This window comes from Panthera uncia, chromosome D1 (genome assembly GCF_023721935.1).
Source record: "Panthera uncia isolate 11264 chromosome D1, Puncia_PCG_1.0, whole genome shotgun sequence".
Taxonomy (NCBI): Eukaryota; Metazoa; Chordata; class Mammalia; order Carnivora; family Felidae; genus Panthera; species Panthera uncia.
Genome location: NC_064808.1, coordinates 57,187,736 through 57,200,561, shown reverse-complemented (window position 1 = coordinate 57,200,561; position 12,826 = coordinate 57,187,736).

Sequence of the window (12,826 nt, the reverse complement as noted above, 5' to 3'; positions counted from 1 at the left end):
GTGGGGAACGGAGGTTAAACCCATGGCATGGAGAACACAGGCCGCTCCTGACAGAGGGAGTGGAGTGAGGAAGTGTCTAGGGCAGCAGCTTCCCGAGGGAAGAAAGAAATGGACATAGCCAGTTGTATTTGGCATCAGACTCTGCCATATGCATTCATTTCTGGGGGTACGTTTGATTCTCATAAACACCTCGTATGGTAGAAATATTATTGTCCCTAACTTAGGGCTGAGGACACAGTGGCTCCAGCATGATGTCGTCTGCTGGGCGTCTCACGGCAGATACCAGCCGAAGCGGGGTTCGAACCCAGGAAGCCCGACAACAAAGCCCATGCTCCTTCCAGAGCTCCTCAGGTGCACTCTGACCACGGTCCCCCTTCGGCAATTCAAGGCACCTCGTGTGCGGCTGAGCTCCAACAAGCCAGGTGTAGGGACTGATTTTTTTTTAATGTTTGTTTATTTATTTTGAGAGAGAGAGAGAGAGTGCGTGCGTGAGTGGGGAAGGGGCAGAGAGAGAGAGAGGGAGAGAGAGGATCCCAAGCAGGCTCTGTGCTGACAGCACAGAGCCCGAGGCAGGGCTTGAACTCACGAACCATGAGATCATGACCTGAGCTGAAACCAAGAGTTGGACGCTTAACCGACTGAGCCATCCAGACGCCCCAGATACATGGACTGATGAAGGTACATTTCTGCACAGCCACCCCAGAAGCCGCCGTCACATCCCTCGGCTCACCTTTGATTTCAGCTGAAGCTCTCCTCCCATGGCCAGCATCTTGCCCCAAGCTTGGGTTGAGTTTCCACACAGTTACAGGCTCCTCAGCGCCATAAGAGCTTGCTTGGGCAGGTGAGCATGGCCAAGAGGTGTGAAGGGCCTCACCCGAACGGGGGGAGGGGGGGATTGGTCAGCAGAGAGGCTTCCAGCTTCCCATCCTGCAGTTGGCAGGTTCTGGGAGGCATTCTGCAGGGGTCCGGGTGGAACGCAGCCCCGTCCCCCACCGTGGAGAAGGACATAACACGCCCTAGCACGGCCTTTCTTCCTTCCCATTTCCCTCTTCCCGCTTCCCTCCTCCTGCTTCCTGGGATCACCCCCCTCCCCACCCTCAAACAGACTACTCACACCGAGACCTTGCATCATACTCTGCTTGCGGAGGAACCCAGATTAAGACCCAGTGCTGGCGCTGCTGGGAATGAGGAGGAACCCGTTCCAAGGGGTCACGCTGAGGCGGACTCAGAGCCACACAGCAGGAAGCCGGGAAAGGCCAGTGGATCATGGACCAGCAAATAGGGTTTCACTTCAGAGGTACAGTTGGAGCGGAAGGCCTGCCGTGCACGCAGGTTAAAGGGTCTGGCTCCATGTAAGCCCGGAGAAGCCATGCTCAGGCCTGTATTTCTGAAAGAGCACACTGGTGCTGCCCGGAGAACAGCTTGGAGGGGACAAGACGGGGGTCAGGGAGACAAGCGAGGAGGCCATGGTCGTATCGAGTGTAGATGACGAAACCCAGACGAGGGAGGTGGCGCTGGCCTGGAGAGACGACGTCAGAGTCAAGAGTGGTTTGGAAAGTCGAACTGGCACACTTGGTGAGAACTTGGAGGGGACACGGAACAGGAGTCCGGGAGGAGGGGGACATGCTAGGTATAGGTTCTCGTGGGTTACAAAGCCCTCCTTCTCCCTAGGAGGGAAGTTGGGCTTGACGTAGACTTGGCGGTGTCTACTTAGGGGCTTGGGTGGCATCTGTCACTCCTGGGCCTGTTCCCGCTACTGAACCAAGAGGGGTTGCCTTGCCTGACTCCTAACAGTCTCCCAGCCCCCCTGCCTCCGGTACCTTCCTCCCCACCAACTTGAGGATGGAGGCAGACAAGCCTGGGTCCAGACCTCTCCTCTCCCAAGACCCTCTCCCATCCCCGCCAGCAGGATACTCTGCTTCTTCTTGGCCAGGGGCCGGGGAGATCCAGCCTGTCCCAGGAGATGGGGGACCCAGAGGGACCCCGTCCCGGGGCTTGGAAGCCTCCCTCTCCTTGTTTCCACAGCAGCCCCGGCCCAGAAACAATTGAGGAGACCCAGGGGGAAGCCGACTTTGCCAAGTCACTGCCCTGTCTCAGGCGGGTGCGGATGGGTGGTGGGGGGCATCCCCATGGAGGCCCAGAACAAGGCAGGGGGTTGGGAGCAGCACCCAGCGCAGGCCTGGCTGGGATCCCAGCAGGAAGTGGGGGCACTCAAAGCGAGGCGCTGGAGAGCGATGAATGAACAGATGGGCAGGGTGACAGGAACCAACCCGGGGAAAGGGGCACCCAGGCTAGCAACAGCGGGAAGCGGTTACCCTCCACCGCCTCCAGGGTCAACAGGTGTTCCAGAGCCGATAGCGTGCCCGGAGCTGGAGGACGATGAGCTGCCAGGGCTGTGGCCAGGCAGGGAGGAGCAGGGAGATGCAAAGCCTGGACCTCCCTTTCCTCACTCCCATCCGTGTCCTGCCGCAGCCTCCCACCGGCAGGACCTAACAGAAAGGTAAAGCAGCCACAAAAGTCAGCCCCCTAGGACACAGAGCAGGATGGCGGGCGGACTGGGGCAGACGGAGAACGGCCCGCCCAGTGCAGAGCCTGGGTGAAAGGGCCAGCCGCACTGTTTTCCAGATGCTCAGGGAGATTTTCCACCTCTTGATTTTCCGCATCAGGGGAGCTGGTATAACCATAAGTAGCCGGCTGCCTTCACCTACAAGCCCTCCACGTCTCCCTCTGTTCTCAGGTTCCCCCCCCCATCTTTTATTCAGCAGCAAGCATCCCCCCCTCTGTACACAGGGCCACCCCCACAGCATCTCCAGTCCCGTGAATCCTCACACTAGATTGGAAGCTCTCTGAAGCATCTGGGTGTGCAAGGCTTGGGGTCTAAAGACCTGGGTCAAGGTCCTAGCTCCATCCCCTACCTTCGTGCATCCCTTCACATATCTGCAGCGTGCTTTTCCCACCCCTTAAAAAAAGGCATTACAAACATTTTGTTCTTTTGATCCGCACCCCTTAGTACCCCTTTCCCGCGTGCCCTGAGATACTATTTCAGGAAGGAGCTGCATTCACTCATTCACACAAGCACGTAAATGTCCGACAACCAATTCTGAGGTCTTGCAAGGGACAGGGAGGACAAGCAGTTGAGTGAGTCAGTGAGTTTGTAGGGTGTTTCTTATTCAGGTCTGCATCGCTGGTGCCTAGTATGATGACCTACTCCTCACGGGCAGAGGGTAAATATTTGTACAATTGTCCAACTCTCAGGTATCTGTATCCTAGGTATCCAGACGGAGCTTGGCAAACAGAAGGTGCTCGCGTGTGTGTGATCGGTACATGAAAGGATTACTGAGTTCAGTGAGGCCCAAAAGCCGCATTTGAGTGTGGCGTTCCTGGCTGGGGGAGGCCAGCAGCAGATCCCCGCGGGCCAGGATCTCCTCTCTCTGCATGCGAGAAGTCAAGGCCTTGGCAACAGCTGCAGCCAGCTGGCATCATGTCCGGGCAAAAGTCATTGTTTGGCCCAAACAGGAAGCCGCCCAAGGGGAAATGTGGCCTCGCCTCAGTGAACCCCTGAAGAATGGCCCCCGAGAAACTTGGGGACGTGCTGGCGGGCAGGCACCAATGTTACAGCCGCAGCACCCCACCTCGGACTGCTTAGTGGACCTCACCCGATCCTTGGGGCCTGGTGCAAGGAGGGCAGGACTGGGATCCGGGGGGGGCAGGGATGGGGGGCGGGTTCTAGTCCTGTGTGACTTTGAGCGGATTACCGCCCCTCTCTGGACGTATCTCCTCATCTATCAGATGACAGATTCAAACTAGGCATTTGTGGTCGAATGATCCACACCTGGCTGTCTCATGGGTCTCTCTGGCTGCCTGTCTTTTGGTATTTTCCAGTGCAGATGAGGCCCAGGGAATGACCCTTTCCCGGCGAGAAGGGACACCTGATGGTCCCACAGCACTTCATTAGTTAAGCATCATCTCCTCATTTCATTCCATCGCCCAACAGTTAGGCCAAGAGGTATAGGTGAGGTTCAAGGGCCCATTGCACAGAGGAGGACACGGAAGCTCAAAGCCAGGGTTCGAACCCATGTCCCCGGGCTTGGATCCTGAAGCGCTTGGGAAGCCTCATGCCATGAGTGGGAGTGTGCACGCTCAGACTAAGGAGGGAGGTAGCCCCCCAGCGCTGCAAGGTGAGCTCTGAGTCAGGGGTCGCTGGTGGGCAGGCACTGTGGCGGCCTAGAGGAGGCAGCAGGCGCGGTGCTTGAAGGGACAGGGTCAGGAGGTTGAGCCAAGGCCTGGCAGCTTGAGGCCTGCTTGGTTTGTTTGCCGTGCATTTCTTTTTCTCAGTCCAGGCTCTGCCACTTACCCAGGGTGACCCAAGCGGAGTCTTTCCCTTTCTCTGTGCCTCCGTGACCTCGGTGGTCATTTGGACGCGATGCCTGTCCTACTGCGCTCCGAGCTGGGTAGGGATCGGGTGAGGTGATGAGGGGTGGAAGCTCGTTACCATGGGGATGTGTTAGGTGCCCATCCAGCACCTGTTTTCCTTTTCCGTCCTCCTAGGACCCCAATATTGCTCATTTCCACCCCCCACCTGGATATAACACAAGATCCCAATTCATCTAAGCCGGTCAGCACACAGCAGTCCCCGCGAGAGACTGTTATTGATTGGAAACATGACCTAGCTGTCCAATCCAAGGCAAAGAAAGGGACTTACAGCCCAGGGTTGGGAGGGAAGCCTCTTGCACTCTCCTGCCAGACACGTACACGGAAGCATGCAGCCCCTGTTGTCACTGGCAGCCGTCTCTCAACCCAGAGGGGAGTGACAGCCATCATGGGGACACAGGGGCGCCAGCTAAGGACAAGAGAGAAGTAGAAAAGCCTGTGTCCTCGTGCCCCCAGGAGCTGCCGCTGGTGCTGGAGCCACTCTGGACTTGCAGTGGAGGGAGCTGATTGTGTCCTTGCCTTATTGAGATGTTGGAGGCAGGGTCTCTCTTACTTGCAGCCGAAGGCATCTTCAGGGCTCCTCATCCGCAGACAGTCTCTAATGCACAGAGGAGAAACTAGCAGTCCTCCCCACGCTGGCTCACTCTAGTACTTAAGCCCAGAGGACAGTTGTGAAATCTCTGGGCTCCCGGCCAGGGCTGACGACTGGTTCACTGCTTTTTGGAAGCTCTGCATTCTTTCCTCTCTGGTCCTCGAGCCAGAGACAATTCCTCCCTCCCCGCAGCTGGCCTCTGGCCTTGGCCCAGGCCAGCCCACTGACATTAATGCTGCGAGATTGATGGGGTGGGGAGACAGAGAGCCTGGACCCCAAGACCCCAGGCCCGGCTCCCTCCCCCACCCCCGCCCCCACCGACTCAGCCTCTGTTTTTTTCCCTCCTGTCACCTCCAGGGACCTCGGCCACTCTGCAGCCTTCAGATCATAGAGTTTTCAGAAAGTAGAGCCCTCAGAGACGACCCAGTGCAAATTCTTGCTGTACAAAAGTAGAAACTGAGGCCCAGGTACAAGCAAGAAATTTTACCTGGGTCCCAAGGAACTGGGACTGGAACCCCAGTACCTTGGCTGCTAGTCCAAAAGTCTTTCCCATAGGCCACAGAAAGGCCACACATTGATGGAGCTTTATCCGTTTTGAGTGACAACTGTATACACGGTGTCTCTTGTCTTGATCCTCCTTTTCCATCCCTGTGGCCACCACTCCTGTTCAGGCTTCACGCTCTCTTGCCTGAGTATTGGTCTCATTCCAACAGTCTGTCCAGTTCCCACCTGCAAACTTGCTGCCCCCTCCCCCAGAAGCCAGAGGGATTGTCCTTAACACAGACCTGACTCTGTCATCCCCCTGCTTCACTGCCTTTAGGACAAGATCCAGGGTCCATAACCTGGCTTATAAGCCTCTCAGTACTGGCCATTGCCCAACCTCGTCTGTGAGATAAGACCTATGTTCCTTACTACTGAACTCAACTGATGCCCCCTCCAGGCAGCTTTCCCAGATCTTTCCATCTCTGAATAGTGCCGCGCTGGAGCCCTTCTCGCGGTGGGAGGGTCTGACTCCAGCTGCGTGCCTCCCTGGATGGTGACTGCTTCCAAAACAGAGACCACGTCCACTTGGCCTCACCGTCCACCTGCAGCCTCCACCAGGTTCAGCCCATTTGCTGATCTGACTTGGGTGGGAGTATGTCCCTACTCCAGATCACAGGCACTGAGAACCAAGCCAGGCCCAGGGCTCTGGGAAACTACAGAGGCAAAGCTTAACAAACAGTCCTCTTCGAGAGCAGCCAAGAAAAGCCCTGGACTTGGAACTCAGTGCTGGGATTCTAGGAGCTCCACTTCCAGGAATTAATCCCAAGGGGAAACATCTAGAATGTGAACAAAGATGAACATGGCAGAATTTATTTGCAATAGCAAGTCTGGAAACAATCTAGAAGACTAGCACTAACAGAAAGGTTAAGTGCATTCATGCCTGTTCAGACAGTGAAATATTGTACAACCATTAAGATGATCTTTGCAAGTTGTTCTTAACATGGAAAAGCACTAAGTGAAAAAGAACAGAATACAAAACCATATGTGTAGTATGATCATAACTGAAAAAAAAATGCATACAGACTGGGAAGAAATAGACTAAAATGTTAAAAATGGTTGACTTGGGGCAGAAAGGTTAAATTTTTCCTAGGTTTTTACTTCCCTGTACTTTCCGAAACTTCTATAAACTTCTCTTCATTTTATTGTCTGAAAACAAACTTGCTATAAACTTTTACTCATTTTATGACTAGAAAAAATTAATTAGCGGAGGCGGGGAGGAAGAGATAAATTTTAGCCCCAGTTCTGGTGATAATTGGACACAAGAGCTTCAGCAAATCAACCACCCTCTTCATGACTTGATTTCCTCATTGGTTTGTTCATTTGTTCTCTCCTTCCTTCCAGAAATCTCTCTCGAGAACCTCACCTGCACCAGCTGGGCACCGGGGACCCACAAGTGAACCAGAATCTAAACATATCAAAAATACATTTAACCTTGTTCATAATCAGAAAAATACCAATTAAATCTAAGCCGAGGATAGGGGCGCCTGGGTGGCTCGGTCGGTTAAGCATTGGACTTCGGCTCAGGTCATGATCTCGCGGTCTGTGAGTTCGAGCCCCACGTCGGGCTCTGTGCTGACCGCTCAGAGCCTGGAGCCTGTTTCAGATTCTGTGTCCCCCTCTCTCTCTGACCCTCCCCCATTCATGCTCTGTCTTTCAGATTCTGTGTCCCCCTCTCTCTCTGACCCTCCCCCATTCATGCTCTGTCTCTCTCTGTCTCAAAAATAAACGTTAAAAAAATTTTTTAAAAATAAATAAATAAAACTAAGCCGAGGTACCAAATCCTATCTCTCAAATTGGCAAAAACTCAAAAATTGGACAACGTCTTTCGCTGGCAAGACTGTGGGGAAACAGGCTCTCTCTTAGATCACCTGATGGGAATACTAAATAGTGCAAGCAGGGTGCCTGGGTGGCTTACTCGGTTAAGCGTCTGACTTTGGCTCAAGTCATGATCTCACAGTTCATGGGTTCAAGACCCACGTCAGGCTCTGTGCTGACAGCTCAGAGCCTGGAACCTGCTTCGGATTCTGTGTCTCCGCCTCTCTCTCTGCCCCTCCCCTGCTTCTGCTCGCTTTCTCAAAAAATGAATAAATGTTTAAAAAAAATTTCAAAAAACTGCAAGCCCTACATGAAGAGGAATTTGGTAACTTCTAGCAAAAATATATGTGTGTTTACCCTTTGACTCAGCAAATCCACTTCTAAGAATCTATCCTCAAAGATACACTGGAGAGGTGCCTGGGCGGCTCAGTCGGTTAAGCATCTGACTTCAGCTCGGGTCATGATCTCGTGGTTCGTGGGTTCAAGCCCTGCATCAGGCCCTGTGCTAACAGCTCAGGGCCTGGAGCCTGCTTTGGATTCTGTGTCTCCTCTCTCTGCCCCTCCTCTGCTCATGCTCTGTCTCTCTCCTTGTCAAAAATAAATAAACATTAAAAAAAACTAAAAAAAAAAAAAGATACGCTGAAAAAATTAAACAAGATATACACGTATATCTATTCATAAAAGCACCATTATGAAAGTAAAACTCTAAGAGCCACTCAAATGCCCATCACTAGGGGTGAGCTGACCACACAATGGGTGGTTCTGCATCTAGAAAAGGGCAGGGGAGGATCACTCAGATGATGACGTAACCTCTGGGGTATGATGCTAAGTGAAAAAGCAAAGTGGAATAAAATGCATATAGTACATTGTCACTTACCAAAGAAAGGGAAGGGAATGCGCAAACATTCATGTTTTCTTTAATTAAAACAAGCAGCTAAAACAGAAAACATAAAATGTCAAAATTGTCTTTTATTGGATGACAGAGGAAAGGTGGTAAAGGGAATTAGGGCAGAAGCTAGACCTCTATGAATGGGCCTCATCTTCTAGCTTAACTTTAGAACCAGGTGAATGCTTTACATAAAAATAGGACAAAACTGGGGTGCCTGGGTGGCTCAGTCGGCTAAGCATCCAACCCTTGATTTCAGCTCAGGTCATGATGTCATGGTGGTTGTAGGATCGAGCTTAAGATTCTCTCTCTCTGGGGTGCCTGGGTGGCACGGGTCATCATCTCAAAGTTTGTGAGTTGGAGCCCTGCATTGGGCTCTCTGCTGTCAGGATGGAGCCCGCCTTGGATCCCCTGTCCTGTCCCGCACCCTCTCTGCCCCTCTCTCTCACTCTCTCTCTCTCTCTCAAAAATAAATCAACATTAAAGGGGAGGTTCTCAACTAAAAAAAACTCTCTCTCTCTCTCTCTTGCTCTCCCTCTCCCCACCACTCCCACATACATACATACACAGGTTCTCTCTCTCAAAACAAAAGGCAAAATTAAATCAAAACAAGTCAAAAGCAGTCTCCCCAAATCAAAAGCAAAATGAAATAAATGAATCTGCATATTGAGTTGATGGCTTCACCATGCAGAATTGAATTCTTTCGAGTGATTTGGAAACCCCGTGCCCTGACTGCATCAGTGGCATATATATATTCTAAGGACAAAAGAACAAACAAATCATCAAGTGTGTTCACGCATCATATAGTTAGTCATACTACTGGTATTTTTTGCTCTGAGGTGTTTATCGTACGTAGAGAAAGTAAGAGGAAACAAATAAGTAATCTTGTGAATATTGTCAGAAGTGAAACTTTTCGGCATTAGAAACAAGGACATACGAATATAAAGCCAAAAACCTAAACTAAAAGATCTATAGCCTTAGGTTTTCGTTCAAGTATCAGTATGAACTTTTGATGTATATTTTCTTAAGAAAAAGATATTTCCGGGTGCCTGGGTGCCTCAGTGGGACGAGCATCCGACTCTTGATTTCCGCCTAGGTCGTGATCTTGCGGTTTGTGAGATCAAGCCCCGCACGGGGCTGTGTGCTGACAGCTGGGAGCCTGCTTGGGATTCTCTCCCCCTCTCTTGACCCCTGTCCCGAGTGCTCTCCTTCTCTCTCTCTCACTCTTAGAATAAATAAACAAACAAAGAAAGAAAGAAAGAAAGAAAGAAGTATTTCCTAGCTCTGTACACTGAAGAGACCTAGATTAGCTGGTTAAGCATCCAGCTCTTGGTCTGGATGGTCATCCAAACAGCACTGAACACTCCTAGCATCCAGAGTCATGGTCTGTAAATACCATTTCTCACTAAAAGAACCACAGCCTCTTGGAGAACTCGCTGATTCCATGTCTGGGCAGAAAATGCAGAAGGCAAACCTGAACATTTGTCATACTAGAAAGTCAGGGAGTTAATAAACACTCCTCAGGTCAGAAGGACTCAGACACCCATTAAAGAGGTCCCCACTGGCCAGATGTGGGACACTTTGAATGATAACAAGGATAATGACAAAATGGATTGAAATAGCAACTGTATTAGAAACTATGAGACAACCATGGTACAAAAAAAACAAAAACTAAACTAAAAACAAATAAAATCCTTGTTGGACATCTTTGGAGAAGATGTTAGAGAACCAACTCGTTATTCTGAAAATTGATAAACATGGTGCAAGCATCCAATATTTATCCTACTTTTCCTAAATAAATTGTACCTCAGAGAACCCAGAGCCGATGAGGAAAGTTTCTTTCTATGGAAGTATTCTAGCTAGTAAATGAGAAGGATCCATAAAATTACAGTATCCTTGTTTTGCAAATCTCTAACCAAATAGTGGGTCTAAGCAATGATCACCAAAGTCTTCTGAAAGGACAGACAGACAGACAGCCAAACACTACGTGCCTTTGGGGGAAAGTACACACTCCTCCTATGAAGTAGGATCCAAATCTAATCAAGCCTTTAGATCTAATTGCCAATTTGCAGGAAAGGGAAGGGATTGAAGACTATGTTAACACCACGGGGGATGCGGTGGGGAAAGTCCAGGATGGGGAAAACTACAGGGGACAAACAACCTGGTTTACTCAATAAATGAACGTGAGAAAAAAATAAGAGAGGGGGGAGAAACCTACAAATTGAAAGAAGTTTAAGGGACCCAGCAACCAACTGAAATGTACAGACCTCGTTTGGATCCTGAATTTCGAACAAACCAGCTTTAAAAGGCCATTTACAAGACAGTTGGGGAAGTGTAAACACTACTGAATATTGGATGAAAATAAAAAATTGTTGTAGAAACTTAAGTATGATAACGGTGTTCTGTTCACGCCTTTATCTTTCAGAAAAGCACACTGCAATATTTATGGATAAAATGGTTTGATGTTTTGGAATTGCTCTAAATAATCCAATAGGGGAGGAGTTGGGGGGCTATCAGAGAAACCAGAGTGACCTTGAGTTGCTAAGGGTTGAAGCTGAGTGAAGAAGAGGCATTTTGTGTGTGTGAGTATTTTTGTGCATGCTTAGAGGTTTCCACAGTGAGATGTCCTTGCTGGGGAAGTGGAGAGGGAGACTTGGATCCGTTCCCTCCAAGGTGGAGATGGGGGCAGAGCCAGAGAGCTGACTCCCTAGGGGTGAACTTAGGCAGGAATGTGCCTGTAAAAGGAAGAGTTCTCAGTAGAGGGAATAGTGTGAGCGAGTGCAGGAAGGTTCCACCATCCGGGCGGGGGCAAGTAATCTCAGCACTGAAGGAGCAAAGGGGGGCAAATCAGGGGAAGACGGAGGTGGGGGAAGCTCACGGAGATCGTCCACGTCCACCCCGGAGAGATTTGCACCCTGCCTTATGCGTGCATCCTTCTTGCCCGAGAGGGGGTCATGAGCTCTCATTGGGCCTCACTGAAAATCCAGTTGTGTGATGTCAATGGCATTTCCTTTCAGAAAAAGGAAATGAGGTTAGCGAGCGAGCGTGTTACCAGGAAAGGAAAGTTAGTTGCGCCCCACCCTTTGCAGCCCCACGCTCCTCCCCCACTGCCCCCCACAGCACACTAGGCCCTTCTGCCTGGAGCTGGGGACAGGACCCAGAAATGTCACGGTTCACACAGTATGGGTGAGTGCAGACTTACGGTTTTGACTTCTGAGCAGGGCTAGGCCACCCCAAACAGAGTCAGCACCCTCTGCATCCCGTGGGCCCAGACGCAGGCCACACTGGGAGATGGAGGTCCCAGGGAGCCCCAGGGTTTCATTAACTGTCGGCGAGGCCCTAAAGATGAGCTCTTTGTATGTGAAGCAGCTGAGAATCAGGGAGGAGAAGGGACCTGGCCAGGATCACAGGGAAGCCAGGTGAGAACCCAGGTACAGGTCACATGCATCTGGGGGCCGGGGGTCCCGTGAGGCCTGCCATGCCACAGGGCTTCCAGAACGCCCTGCTCCAGTTATAACTAGTAAGTGCCTTTATTAACCCAAACCGCTCCCTGACCCTCAGCTTTTGAACATCTGAATATTCCTTGAGATGCTGTTCCAAAGACAAAATGAAAACAAGTTTCAATGCATTGAATAAAATTGCTGTGTACTTCTGAACAGAAAGAAAAAAGTAACGCTAAATTGATAAGGTGATGTGTTCAGCAAACCAGTCTTTTGAAAGATCGATCACTTGGCAAATTGGCCATCAAGTGAATACACGTTAAAGGACTTGACCTAGAGCCCTCCCCACCCCTCCTCCCGACTGTGAGCCCTGCGAGGAGGGCCCAGACCCAGCTCTTCCCTCAGCCCCACATGCCTGGCCCAGGGCCTGGCACATTGGAGTCAGGAGTTGGTGAGTTCATTGCTGAGAAAACTAAAAACATGGAATTCTGGTGTTGGGCCCTAACACCCGTGAGGTTTGAGGGGATGGGAGGTGGGTTAGTGGTGGCCTTGGTCACCTCCCGACACAGTGAGGTAACAGGGTGGAAAAAACCCTCACCTCTGCTCTTATTGCAAAAGTCAACTTGGGTCATACTTTCCACTGTGCCCCCTGCAGGGAGGGCGTCTGGCTCACCCTCCCACACACCCAGGGGCTGGGGGTTTTCAGGTGAAGTGGAACTAGGTGTTTGCATCTTTGCAGGATCGCTCAGCGACAATGGAGCCCGAAAAGGCAGTGTGCACGCTTGGCGTGCAGTGTGGAGCTTAAACGTGTGCATGCAAGTGTGTGTGCACGTGTGCTTGCACACGCACGTGTGGACCGCGGGGATGTGTAGCTACGGATGCTTGTGTATCTGTGTTGTGTGTTGCCATGTATGCCTATGTAGAAATGAAGCACAAATGTGCACTTACATTTGTATGGGAATGGATGTGTTTGCATGAGCGTCCATTGATATGTAAGCTTTCGTGGTGCAAGTATACTGAATATATGTATCTGTTTACCCGTGGAAGCGTATGCTGATTGGGTGTGTGTAAATATATATATATATATACACATATATATATATTTATATAATACACACA